The sequence below is a fragment of the Magnolia sinica genome, chromosome 11, assembly GCF_029962835.1.
Source record: "Magnolia sinica isolate HGM2019 chromosome 11, MsV1, whole genome shotgun sequence".
NCBI lineage: Eukaryota > Viridiplantae > Streptophyta > Magnoliopsida > Magnoliales > Magnoliaceae > Magnolia > Magnolia sinica.
The window spans coordinates 75,732,779-75,747,243 of record NC_080583.1 but is presented as its reverse complement, the minus strand read 5'-3'; the positions used below and the strand labels follow the sequence as shown (position 1 = coordinate 75,747,243).

At 34.3% G+C, this 14,465-nt stretch overlaps 1 long non-coding RNA gene across 2 annotated transcripts; it reads left to right on the top strand.

Moving 5' to 3' along the window:
- Window positions 1-5,352: 5,352 nt before the first annotated feature.
- On the top strand, window positions 5,353-14,099 carry LOC131219394 (uncharacterized). 2 transcript variants are annotated; one of them, XR_009158164.1, is made up of 6 exons: window positions 5,353-6,200; window positions 6,291-7,563; window positions 7,715-9,270; window positions 11,396-11,603; window positions 11,789-11,895; window positions 13,915-14,099. It is a non-coding gene; the product is annotated as an uncharacterized LOC131219394 (long non-coding RNA). The 2 variants fall into 2 exon arrangements; XR_009158163.1 differs by having other exon boundaries at window positions 5,353-7,563; window positions 8,860-9,270.
- Window positions 14,100-14,465: the final 366 nt, after the last annotated feature.

Sequence of the window (14,465 nt, the reverse complement as noted above, 5' to 3'; positions counted from 1 at the left end):
TATTATACATTTTTTTTTCCATTGGTACAAATAAAAGATAAATAAATTGATGATTGGATCTTCACTCCACTTTGCCCTTAACTAAACTCTGATGCCCGGAAACACTGTTATTTTGGGTATGAGCACAACCGCTCGTGGGATCTTATCCAACCAAATCTGAAATTTCTAGATTAATATCAAACAAATAAATAATAGAAGTACTTTCTTGAAATTCAAAACGTGAATCAAAATGTTGAATATTAAATATGACATGAATGCGATGCTAGAATCATAAAGACGTACTGAATGCTACGCTATCATGAATTCAATAATAAAATTAAATAATCATCACATCTTACAATACCGTACCTAGGTGCATGGTTACGTTGCATTAACGCTCACACACTGGTACCTCGTGGTGAGGAACCCATTTATACATTAGCTGGTCAGACTACTGCTCCAGTTGTACCTCTGATGTATGTCCACGCACACAATTGTACTTATACGCCGTACAGAAAGGAGACTCCGAAGGATCCAATGGGTTCTAGGGTCTTTTACCCAAGGGACATGATTGCCTTACTTGCTAACTTTAAGGTCTCTCACCCAAGGGACACGATTGCCCTACTTGCTGGCTTTAGGGTCTTTCATCCAAGGGACACGATTGCCCTACTTGCTAATACCACAATCATTTCCTTATTTTTCTTTCTTTTTCCATAATTCTGTAATCAGTAGAGATGAATGTATGTCATGAATTATTTTAAAATCAGTAACGAAATAATTTAATTATTTAAATCTCGATACCACAATGCAAGTTCTATACAAATGTACAGAAATTCGATGCCGTAAAAATTCAATTCCTGAAATTTACTGAAACATCAAGCTATTTTCTTTGCCTTTTTTTAAAAAAAAGAAAACCAAAATTTAGAATCAAATTAACTAATATTATTTTAAACCAATTAATTTAAATCAATTACTTTAATGCAGATTTAAGGTCTAAATCTTAACACCTGATTTCGAAAATATAAGTTAGATTAAAATCTAACTCTACAAGTTAATTAGATTCAGTAAATGCTAAAATTTAGAAAAGTATATATTAGGTATAAAGGAATTTGACAATATTAATTTAAAGTCATTATGTCAAAAAAAATAGATTTTCAAAAATATATAAAATCAGAAAGTTCAGAAATTGAGGAGAATCACCCACCTGATATTTGGACCGTCAATTTCTGGACTAAACCATACGCCCACGACCTACTTAGCGTCGCATGCTAGACCTGACTCACGCTTACACTCTCAACGAGTTTCTTCCACTAACGCAACACATAGTATTAACTTGCTGTCTACACTCACTGGATGCGTGAGAAGTTGAGTTTCAGGACACCATCTACCAAAATAAAATAATACCTAAGTGGTCTATTTAATGAATGGTTTGGATTTCAGGTTAATCTATTTAACCATGGCTGTTTCCAATCAAGGTTTTCTACTGTTCGTGTTGTTGGGCTGATATGGTATGTAAGATGAATCACCGTTTTACAATCGAAAATATCAACAATATAAATTTTTATTTCTAATTAATAATTCTAGATATCATTTTGTTAAAACTTTAATAATTTAAATACTTAAATAAAATATTATTTTTACTATTATTTAATTTAGTAATTACAGTGAAATAATGTACAAGAAATTTTATTTAAATTCTAACTTTAATTAAATTAAATTTTTTACTTAAATAATGTTAAATATTAGCACAAAAATATTTATTATTTTTATTCACTAAATTCTAAAATTAAAATTTTTATTTTATTTATCATATAAACTTAACAAATACACACACACACATATTGAAATAACTTGATTATTTTATAACAAATTTTAATTTCTCTTTGATAATTCATTGAGAATGTATATTTATGTTTAATTGATAAATTATTTAAATTTTAATTTAAACAAAAATTTTAAACTACAAGGAAAAGATTTTTTTTTTTTAAGTTAAAAATCTAATATTATACTTTATTAAAATTTTAATTTAATAAAGTTTTAAATATACATTAATCACTAGAATTTCAAAATATAGAAATCTAATAAATTTAGTTTCAATTCCAAAATTTTAAAAATTTTCTTAAACTTAAGTTCATTTAAATTTAATTTAATTAACTCTTTAAATTTTAGAATTAAAATTTAGATTTTAATCTTTAGAGAACAAAAATTATCACATTGATTTATATAATATAATATTAATAATGTAATTAAATTATTATTTGATAATTTAAAATTTATTATTATTAGTATTATTTTTTATCTAACTATTTAAATCTACATTCAGAATTTTATTATTATTTATTTTTAAATCTAAATTGAATAAGGTTAAGGAAGATATTAATTTGGATTTTAGATACTATTATTATTATATACATTATTTGTTACAACATTATGTCAGTATGATTAACCTTGTTTTATAATTGACTATTTAAATTAATAAATTTACTTTTTTTTAATACATTTAATATAATTATTATATTACTTTTATATTAAATTGTTAATATCATCATTCACATAATTTTTTTTAAATAATAAATTATATTTATTACAACTTTTATATATTATCAAATAAAACTTTTCTATTTTGTTACTTATAACATAATCATATAAATAATATTAAATACTTATGTATTAATTATGTAATATAATGTTATCTTACACATATTTACTTTAATTATGTTATATATTTTGTCATTTTTTTTTGTAACCTACAATTATATTGTATTACTATTATATTATTATGAAACATAATATTTATATTTTACTATACCTTAATGATCTTATAAACATTTTTATTTTATTTTATTTTATTATATATCTTATTATATATCATATTAATACTGATTACATATTACAATTATATAATTTATAGTTTGTTATTATTATTATATATTTTTATTTTATTTTCATAATCATATTTGCTTATATATACTTATCAATCTCACATCACTTATATTCACAATTCTGCATAATGAATCATTAATACTTTAAATAATTAATTATATATTCTGTTTGTATTGTAAAATATTGTAAGATATTATAATTTATTTGAAATTTAATTTAATAATTTTTTTTCTTAACAAAACATTTAAGAAATAATAAAATAATCTTAAATAAATTATTTATTTTATTCTGTAAATTTATTTTATTTTATTTTATTTATATATAAATTATTTCAGTATTAAATATTAAAAAAAGAATAAAATAGAAATTCCTAAATAAGTAGATTCCCTATATAAAAAAAATTTTAACTGACAATAATATTTCTACGAAAATTTGGATTAAATAAACATAATAATAACTGAAAATGATAAATTTCAGGTTAAGATCACCTACCTTAAAGTCCGATGATCCGGCTCCGCTTTAATCTCACTCTCTTGATTTACAGAGCTCTCTCTCTCCCTCACTCAAATTTTATTTTATTTTTACTTTGATTGATTCCTTCGATTCTTTTTTTTAAAAAAATATTTATAAATGGATGCGTAATGGAATGAAGGAGTGAGAATTATAGGACGGTTTCATTTAGTGCGAGGTTCGGCGGCCATTACCGTACAAAAAGGAAGGAAAGTGGAGAAAGTGGTTTAGTCGTGCGGAAGATATAACTTTTTTTTTAATTTTATTTTTATTTTTTATGATATGGTGGGTCCCACTAACAATAATTTAAATCTACTCTGTCCATCATTTCGGCCTGGCCAAGAGAAGATATAAGGCAAAAAATGAGGCTGATCCGAAACTCAGGTGGGCCACACACAAACGGACAATGGGGTTGGTTCCCACCAAAAAATGGGTTGTTCTCGATTTTTATTTTATTTTTTTAATAACAATCTAGTGGTTAAGATCAGATTAATCTCAGTGCATAATCAATAGTTGATGTTGGCTAGATTTGGATTAGTTAATAATTAAACACGTGATCTTAAGTATATGAGTTGAGAGAGTGTATTATAAATAAACTTATATATATTCTACCAAAATCATGTAATCATTAATTACATTAATTAATAGTTCGCACTAAGCAAAACGATCACACATATCAATGGTCACAATTTACATGAGCCGATAGATGCATGTGTGCATGGGTGCATAGATGTATGCATGGGTCTGTGTGTATACTCCAATGAAGGCAATTGTACATACATGTATGTGTACGCACGTGTACCAAAATCCTGGGTCATTACAAGTGTAATCGTTTCCATAACATTCAAAAATTCAGTAGTTCAATTCTCTTCTTTTTTTAGTTTTGTGTGTTTGTGTTCTATGGTGGCTGTAGCCACACGTCAGTAAGAAAGTGGGGTTTTAAACCCAATAGTATGGAGGTGGGGGAGGCGGAGGTGGTGATGGTGGTGGATCATGTTATAACTGCGGGGAGTGGGGAGTGCCCTAACAGCTTGATGAAAGGAAATGGGTAGTTTTTTATTTTTCCTTTTATTTTTATTTTTATTTTTTGGGTTCCAATCGGATATATTGAATTGGGTTTTGGTTTTTTGGGTTGTTGGTAGTGGGAATCTGACCGTTGATGGAGGTGAGTCCAGTTTTTATCCTTTTCTTTTTCTGCTAATATACGTTTTTTGGAGCAATAGTGCCTTAATGTGGAGGGAAGGAAAGGTTTTTTTTAAAAATAAATAAATAAATATATAAAACTAAAGGTCCATTTGGATACCACCAAATAAGTTACTTTTTCTACTTCCAGCAGTAGATAAGTAACTTGATATAATTAGGTTTAGTTTAAGATCAACTATTAGTTTTTTATTCGAAGTAAATCACTTCAGTTTAATTAGTAGAAATCAAGATAAACTACTTAAGGCATTATTGCAGAGCAATATGGGAGTCGAATTGGCTCGGTTAGCTCTCTCGACTCGACTGGGAAAAGCTTGACTCACCTTGGCTCGAAATTAGATTCAAACTGAGTTGTTTTTTTTTAGATCAAAAATATTTTGAGCCAAGTTCAAGCTTGCCCGGGCTCGACTTCACTCGACTTGGACCGAACTTCAACTCGAATCGACTGGGATCGAATTAACTAAGTGACTCGGTTATTTTGATATTGATGCTACTTGCAGTGTTTGATGAAATGATTTAATGAAGTGTAGTTTTGCACCACCAAAATCACTATAGAGGAACGGCGAGCGTTTTGGTTCAGAAACGGCTTCAGACCGTTCGAAATTTAATACGGTTTTACATGGAAAAGGAAACCACCGGACCACTCGTGCGACCTCATTTTTTATTCCCTTTTTATTCTCTTTCTCATTTCTTGCCGATTTTTGTTCCTTCCTCTCTCTCTCTCTCTAGATGCGAAATCAAATGCGTTTTTCCCTCTTCAGAGAAAGAGAGACTTGAGTGAGAGATTCGTTAATGGCAGTAGATCTTAAGCAAGATCTAACCTTTTAGAAGGAAAACCCTAATTTTCAATCTATCTTTTCGCTGGGAGACGTTTCAATTTCATTTCGGTCAGAAGCATCTCTCTCTATCCATACATCCAAGTGGAAATGGCCATGGAAATGCAAGATTTCTTCTCAGATCTTGCATTTTCCTGCAATCGGGGCGTGTTTAAAGCAAGAGACAGACGAAGACCACGCTTTCCGACGATTTTCCGTATGAGTACACTGCGGAATTGTTAATTTCAGGCTTTTTGAAGGTTCTTTTAGCAGATTCGGTGATTTCCAAGTTTTTTTTTTTCCCTCGATTTGTAACAGATTCCGGGGTTCTTAGGGCAGATTCATAGAATTAGGGTTTTCTGTGGTGTTTTTTTTTTTTTTGAATGATTTGGTGGTTTCTGGGGTTCGTTGTGAGCTTCTGTGGGTTTTGAAGGGTTTCAAGTATTCTTGTTATTTGCATAATTGAGGGCAGATTGGCACGATTAGGATATTTTGAGGTTTCTGTTTTTTTCAAAAAAATTTGTGGTTTCTCGTAAATCCTGCATGGGCAACCCGATGTAGCGGGTTGGTTAGTTAAAGTAGCTTCTCCTACTCCAAAATCATATATGATACGTCAAAAAACTTATTCTGGTTTGCAAGATAGACTGCTTTAAGGTTCTGACGGTCCTGATCACTTCCACCTCCGATCGAGCCTTCTTTGTTCCATCCTTGCCATGAAAGTGTCTGTGACCCGCTCTACATCACCCTGGTTGCTGCTTCTAATGCCATGGGGGAGGAGCTTGTGGCAGCTGGGGTGATGTTCTCATAATTGGGGTAGATGTTCTGGTTTGCTGTTTGATACAATTGGGATATTTGTTTTGCTGTTTGATGCAATTGTGATATTTGTTTTGCTGGTTGATGCAGATTATAGAAGATTTGTTTGATTGTGATTGCTTGAGCTGTTGTTTGCTATTTCAAGCAGTTGTGGTTGAGTTGCCATTTGCTAAGTCAAGTAGTTGTGGTTGAGTTGCCGTTTGCTAATTCAAGTGGTTGTGGGAGAGCAGTTTGATTGTGGCAGTTTGGTATAGTGGAACATGCAGGTCTTCTTGCTGCTGGTAGTTGCAGGATAGGTGGATTTTTTATGGGTGCTTCAGCTGTAGGGGTGTCTTTTGTCTACCTATTCAGATGAGGGATGGCTGATCTTGCTGGATGCCATATCAGGTGTTTGATAAAATGCCGCATAGGCTCGAACTCGGCTCAAACTAGCCTGAGTTGTTGACCGATCTGAGTCTAGCTGGCCAGACAGGCTCGAGGACCGAGCCGAGCTGAGTTCGAGCTGGGTTAGGTACTGGCCGAGTTGAGCCGAGCTGTGCCAAGCTCGATTCGGATCAACTCGTGTACAGCTCTATGAGCTATCATCAACTCACTGTTATTCTGTCTGGAATCCTAATGGGCAAATAAACAAATGGGCAAGGACCGGTGCCCATTTCTTGTTGACAAGGTTCACTATGGGCAATGGTGAGATACATCCATAGTGATTTTTTCAATGAAAAAATTGTCACAATTTGATTTAATATAATTTCTGAATGCATGCAGCCTTCAGTATTAAGCTATCGGTGCATGTTTTTCTGTTCAATAGAATTTCTGGATGCATGCAGCCTTGAGTATTAAACTAAAGGTGTGTATATGTTTCTATTCTTTTAGCCATTGAAGGGTCATTCATGTACTGATGCATTATTTACATATTGTCCCTTTTGTTAATGTGTTTCATTATGATGTTAAGTGGAATTTGTAGAATCAGAAGCTCTACCAAGTTGACTAGCATACCATTTCATCCTTTATTTTCATTATCAAAAAATTCATTGCTGTGGTAGAAATTTTTCCATGGACTTATCTCTTGACAGAATGGTTAAAAAGCTCGCCGACTCAGACCAACCTGTTCTGTCCTGAGTTGAGTTGGGGCTGAATTTGCCTGACCTGGCTGATTTGGAGGTAAATCATGATATCAAACCAGATTGGGTCTGACCTTGTCTGAGTCAACTCTGATGAGCCACATCAAACTTGTTTGAGTCAATATTAGCTCTCTCTTGTTGTAATCTAATAGCTGGATTGCCTTTCATGCAGGTGAATCCACTCATGGGCTGATGCACCAGAATAGTAGTTGATAACTGCATATCCTTCAACAATCCCACACACAGTAAGCTAATTCTCAGTATGTGTCACTGTTATTGCTTTTTTCCTCTTAAACTAATGGGTCTTAAATTCATAGGAAGTTTGGGGCCTCCAGCATCCTGAAAAATTGTAAAGTAGAAAGTCAGTAATCCCTTTCAATCATAAAATCTTTTCAGAGTAAACATCACAAGTATACAACAGAGAAAGACCTCCACAGCTATAGCGCTTGCCAATTGGAACAAGTCCGCATACGTCACATTCGAATATTTGTCCTTGATAGGTTGAAGAAGTTTTAAGGCATTCACAAGACCTGAAGCACAAAATTATTAGGCAAGTGTAACACTGACCCAAGAAACATTTTCTAGACTGGACCTCCATTACCAGCATTGGTAGCATGCTTCAGCTCCATTTCAAATCTTAGACTGGACCTCCATTACCATCACTCCTCTGGCTAAAAACATCTGATAACAATTTCACCTCTCTTCCAACTTGTGGAGAGACGCATTGCAATTCAGTCATCACTGTTAGTGTAAAAGCATTGTTTGCTGCTTTTATGTTGGTTTACACAGGATACTTCTTCTGGTCTATGTTGAGAAAACTGTGGTGTAAACCATTATCAAAGACGAGCATAGTATTGAAATTAGGTTGTCTTTGTATGTTATGGATATTTCGCACTTCCACCTCCTGGACATCCTTGTGAAAATTTCGCACTTCCACCTCCACCGGCAGATGGAAAACGGAATGGCCCACGTCGTAAGTTTGAGTCCCTACAATGCTCAGATTTGGATGTTGAAATTATTGTAGTTGTTATGACGAAGCTGAATTTTGTTGCTTCTAGTTTTTTCTCTTTCAGCCTGTCCTGTCTGTTACCTTCCCATCAAGCAGGCCATGGCCCTTATGCCGACTACTCCATCAGTTTCTCCTATACTTGAGAATTTAACATACATTACAGAAGAAACTCCAATTAGTCCTCCACCATTTGGAGGCTCTTCTTTTGGTGGATATCCATCTCTGCAACAGAGGAACGATTCTTTTGATATAAAAGAGTCCATGAGTGTACACTGTGGGTATGGTTTATATCTCCTTATTAAATGTTTTATGAATTTTTTTAAGTGGTGAAGTTTTTCTACTAAAAAAATGATATTGTTTAATTGTTTTTTCATCCATATCTTTGATTGTGTTTATAAGTGTGTTTTTAAGGAGGAAAAAAAAAGGAAAAAAAGAAAAGAGAGAAGATTTTGCTTATAGCTATGAATGTTGGGATTTCTTTCAATTGATTGATTACTCATGTTGTTTTTTAACTGACACATTTTGTCATTAGATTTGTTAAAGGATTAATGATGTTGATATTCTTGAAATGGAGCAATGCCGTGGAATAGTTGTTGCATCAGCTGTATTTGGTACTGATATGAGCATTAGAAGTCTTCTTTATTTATTTATTTTATTCTTGTTAATATGTGTTCCTTGTATTGTTTGGTTGTCTTCAAGCGAGTGTAAATTTTCTTCTTTCCTCATGAATATGTCATTTACCAGGAAACTATGACATAATACAACAGCCAAGAAATATTAGTGAGGCTGCAAAGAGAAATGCTTGCTTTTATGTTTGTGGATGAAGAGAATGAAGCATATATAAAGAACTCTAGTGCACTTGACAGCACTAACAGGGTGGGACTATGGAGATTTGTTGTCGTTCACAACCTTCCTTAATGCTGATCCAAGACGGACTGGAAAGGTGAGTTCTTTTGTGTACTCATTTTATTTCGTTTAGACTCCAGATTAGATTGTGGTCTAGAAGCAATCTAGTTGCGTACAAAGCATGCAATTGCCTAATATAGTTAATGACTAAATCTTTATAGCGTGACTGTATGCAGCAGCAATGTATTTAGTAATCATGCAAGATTGAAAATTCATATTGGATGTTGCCCAATATAGTACTAGATTGTCTGGTTATTTATAACTGCTGTAGAAAAGGTGGGAATCATGCAATAAGTGGGAAAGTAATAGAATCTTTCAAAAAAAAAAAAAGATTTTTTGTTTGTTTGTTTGTTTGTTTGTTTGTTTGTTTGTTTGTACTTGTTGCCTCTAAAGAGTAATGGTGCTTCAAATGATTTCTAACACTAGAATGCTATAGCTCAAGCATAAACTGAATTGTCCCTGTTCATATCAGTGGCGTCATCCTCTGGCGACGTGTCTTAGCAAGTCTCTCTTTGGACAATTTATTCCTTATCTCCTCTCATTTAGATCATTGGGCTTACCATGATCCTGAACCTATTTATTTATTTCATTACCATATTTCAACCATAGAATCATCTAATCCAAAATTAAGGAAAATCGTTTAGTAAGATTACATGGTCATGTCTCAGGAAAGATGGGTTTTGATTGGTTTCTAATGGATATTTCTACGTTAATTAGCATTGAGGTCAATTTGCATCTCATACAAAATATTTTGTTTGCTTTGAAGCGTGAAACTTTTTCACCCTCGACTTACTCTTGTTCTTAAAAAGCAAGCAATGGATACTACTCTTTCAGTAGTGTTAGGAATTGGATCCCATCTCTGTTTCTTGATGTGGATTTTGTTGAAGGGCAAGATAGAAGCGTGATGACGGAGCCTCTAAGTTTCGGTACTCCATTCAAATTCCATTTTCCAATGTCTTAATGGATGACTCCCCTTCTTTTTGCTTATAGTAAAACCTTTAGTACTCCATGAAATGAAAGTGAGTCTAGAGCATTGTTCTGAGTATGGTTACTGACTGACTGTCCTTTGTGTTGTTCTCTCATTGTAATTGAGCTTTTATTATGTCATCATTGCAGGTGTCCATGCCTTTGATTTTATCACTTTTGGTTTTATTGTAGATTGGCCAGTCAGCATTGTCTATTCAGCAAGATTTGGTTTGCAGTGCATTATCTGCATGGGTGCTCAGGATATGGAGAGGCAGTCCCTTAATGTTTTTAGGATGCGACTTCTTGGGGTAGAGGTTTGTCATTCTTTTGTTGTTTGTAGCAGCTCTGAACTTCACCATAGTTATTCATGCAGCACAAACAAAGTCATTCCTTAATTATGTGAGCGTCATTATAGTCTGTGGTGTATGCCAACCCTTCATGGGTGGGCTCTCTCCTAACCTTCTGAGAATGGTTTTTTGCAGCACACAGATTGTATTTAGCTATTGCTATGTTATTAACATATGGAATGTGGAGTCTATAGTCGAAATTTGTGGAATGTGGAGTCACACGATAAAAACAAAGTTAAGGATTCACACCTGAAACTTACAAAAGGTAGCTATTTTTATTTTCTATAGCTGAAATGGATAATGTTAGGGTCCACAATGTTTCTACATTCAAATGCAACCAGCCACTAGTGGGCTCTTGGAGGTAAACTTACCTTTTACAATCATCATAAATAGTATTTATTTTTCCTTTTTTCTACAAAACAATTTTTTTTTTCTTGAAGAAATTACATTGAACTTTAGATTAAGTTAAAAGGAGTAGCCATTTTGGGTAGTTAACTTTGTTTCCTAGCATTCTGTTTCCATAGCTTTTGCTGAGCTTTTGGATAGCTCTTTGGATGAGGTATTTGCAGTTCTCTATGTTTGATCAAGCGTTGCTGGATAACTCTTTGGATGTAATATGGAAAACATGATTAGTTTCTCAAGACTGATTATTTCCTGGCATTTTGTTTCCAAAACGCCTTGTGTTCATGACTGTCCTTGATCATTATTCAAACACACCACCTGCACTTTAGGTATAATTTCGGTATGATTTAGTTCATGGTGTCTGGAACCTGGAGTTTTTTGGTAAACGAGTTATATGAGATTGGTGGTTTAATTGGTGGAAATGTGATTTTTGGTTATGTTTTTAAGCAAACAGACTCTAGTGGCAAGCGGCTCAAAGTTGCAGGACTTGGAGAAGAGAACGAGGACTCAAAAGCAGAGGTGGAAGCAAGTTCAGACAACGATAACAAGCTTGGTCGAACAAAGTGCTCAATCTTCAGAGGCAGCGAAGCAAGATTACATCCATGTGAGAACAAGAAGCGGTCAAGCTACTGATAGTCACAGTCTGGCTGAGAGGGTAGGCATTTTTTCTTCTCTTTGTGCCTTTTTCTAGAATACCCAACAATGGTTTTTGAAATGTTTGGGATTACAACTGATGATTTTTGAAAACATCTGTGCTAGTTCTGATGGTGGACATTTTTAAAAATTTCCACTTTGACTTTCTTGGCTCGCTTTTTTGAAATTCGATCCAACTTTATCCAGGTCGTCAATGCAGCGATCTTATTGCATATGGTTTGATACCAGAATTTATTGGACGGTTTCCAATACTCGTTAGTTTGTCAGCTCTAAACGAGGACCAACTTGTTCAGGTAGTTATCTTTGGCATGAGCTCTGCTCTGTGTGTGTTTATGCGGATCTGTGAATTCGGGTAGGTATATGAACCTTTATAAGCTTTTATAGTGATGTAATGTTATGACTTCTTTTTTTTGCTTCTATTATGTTTCTGGTTATTTTAATCAAATTTCTCTAGGATTTGACTTTTAGGACTGTAACAGGCTGTTACCTCTCATGACTTCTAGTATTCCTTCCCAATCCAAATTGCCTAGAACTTCTGTTTATACATATATAATACTTGGTTTTGGTTGTGGCAGTTAATTGCATGTATTATGAGACAAGGTTTCCTCGGCTTATATTGCTACAATTATGCTTATTCATAATTCTCAAGGGATCATATGGGATCAGCAAAAGCATATGGTGTGATATTTGCTAATGGCATTGATTTTACATGGTCATGAACTGATTGTTTTAATCCATTTTCTCTGCTTTTGTATTTTTTTGTTCTGTTCCTCTTCACGTCAGGATTCTTCCATTTTCTATCCCTTTAATTACTAATGCATGATTTGGGTTTTCTTTATAATATGTAATACTTTCTTTTGAGTTCCTTGTTCAATTAATCTGCTTAATATTTTATTTTATTTTTTTATTTTTTATTTTATTTTATTTTATTTTTTTGTGGATTTTGATAGTGGTTGTTTGTTTCAGTACTTGATTTAATTTCTTACCAGTAAATATTGCTTATCACTTTCTTATTTTATATATATATATATATATATGGGAAAAGGTACTATGCGCTCGACCTCACGATAAGCTTCCGTGAGGTCGAACTGTGTGGGCCCCACCGTGATGCGTGTCGACCATCAACACCGTGCATTTGATGGGTCCCTTCTAAATTATGGGATATCCCAAAAATCAGCCGTATACGGAACTCAGGTGGGCTATACCATCTAAAATCGTGTGAAGACATGCCAAAAACATATAAAAGCACTTGGTGGGGCCCACCTGAGTTTTGAATGCTGCTGAAACTTGGTCTGAACCCTCATCCAAGTGGGACACACATAATGGATGGGCTGGATTTGCAAACCACATCTCGGTTAATGGTGCACGGCCCCTCCCCACTTCTGTATGTGGTGTGGCCCACACAAGTCACGGATTTACTTGATTTTTGAGACCTAGGCCCACGTTGGAATGGTGCATCTGACTGATGGGGTAGATGTTCGAAATGCATCACGGTGGGGCCCACACAACTCGATGTTCGAAACGCATCACGGTGGGGCCTACACAACTCGACCTCATGGGACGGTCTTGTGAGGTCGAGCGCATAGTACCTTTTCCCTATATATATATATAGAGTAATGCTCACCTGCGCACCTACGCACGTGCGCACCTTTGCACACGTGTCATGGGTGTCTAATCTGAACGGTCCATGTGATGCGGAATCCCATGAAACCCCATGTGACAAATTTTCACCCTGATCTAAAATTCTGGTGGGCCAAAGCAAAGAGAAATGCAAATCAAGGGAGAAAACTGTTTTCATTTTTCATGGCCCATCAAAGTTTTAGATCAAAGTAAAACTTGGGCCTGGGGGGTTTCACGAGGTGCTGCTTCACATGAACGGTTCAGATTTGGGATCCACATCATGTATGATGGGTTCTCAAAAAAGTTCACACCAGTTCCGTACGAACTGGTGCGCAGGTGAGCATTTCCCTATATATATATATATATATATATATATATATATATATATATATATATATATATATATATATATATTGTGGATTTTGACAGTGGTTGTTTCAGTGACACTGTAACCATTGGGTGCTCCTTAATATTCTTTAAATCTTCCTAGGATTGCATAAACTCAGTGAATTTGGTTGTCTGAGAGATTGGCTATTTACTACCCACTTTCAGTTTGCCATCTTATTGTATATCAACTGTCTTTGCAGAATTCTGTCTGCCATCCCTGTAATCTAAATAGGAATTCTTTGTCATCCAACATTTATGCTATTATTTTCACAGTAAATTTATGTATTTTTGTCCGTCTTTTGTAGGACATTGATTGACAGATTAGGATGTGCAGTAGACCATATCTACTTGCATAGAATGCTGGCAGAAGAACACTTCAACCAAATGGATAGGAACTATACTTCCTCCTACTTTATCATTGACTAGTTTTAATGTAAGTAAATGCTTCAACTGATTTTATAGTCCTTTTCCACAAACAAGCATCCACGAATCAGAGGTTCGGTTGGCGTTTTACAGGATTCACAGGCTGTCTTACAGACGCAGGTGAGCGTTTTTGAGATAATGTATATTCATTCACCCTTCTGTAGGTGGTTTTGTTCTTGTCTGACAGTCTTAAACTAAAGCTTTCAAAGCCATTTGAGTTTGGTTTGCTGTTAAACAATGGCTTATTTTCCAGAGCTTTATATGCACTGTTTGGTTAAATTATAGAAATATCTGAGCAAGTGTTTGGATTGTTACTAATGCGGCTGGCGAGCATATTTCTGCATTCTTGTGTATCCGGCCAGGCAGGCTGACCTGTGTTTTAAAGCCCAAGCTTTTTAGTACTACATCTGAAAACCTTACCGACACTTGTCTT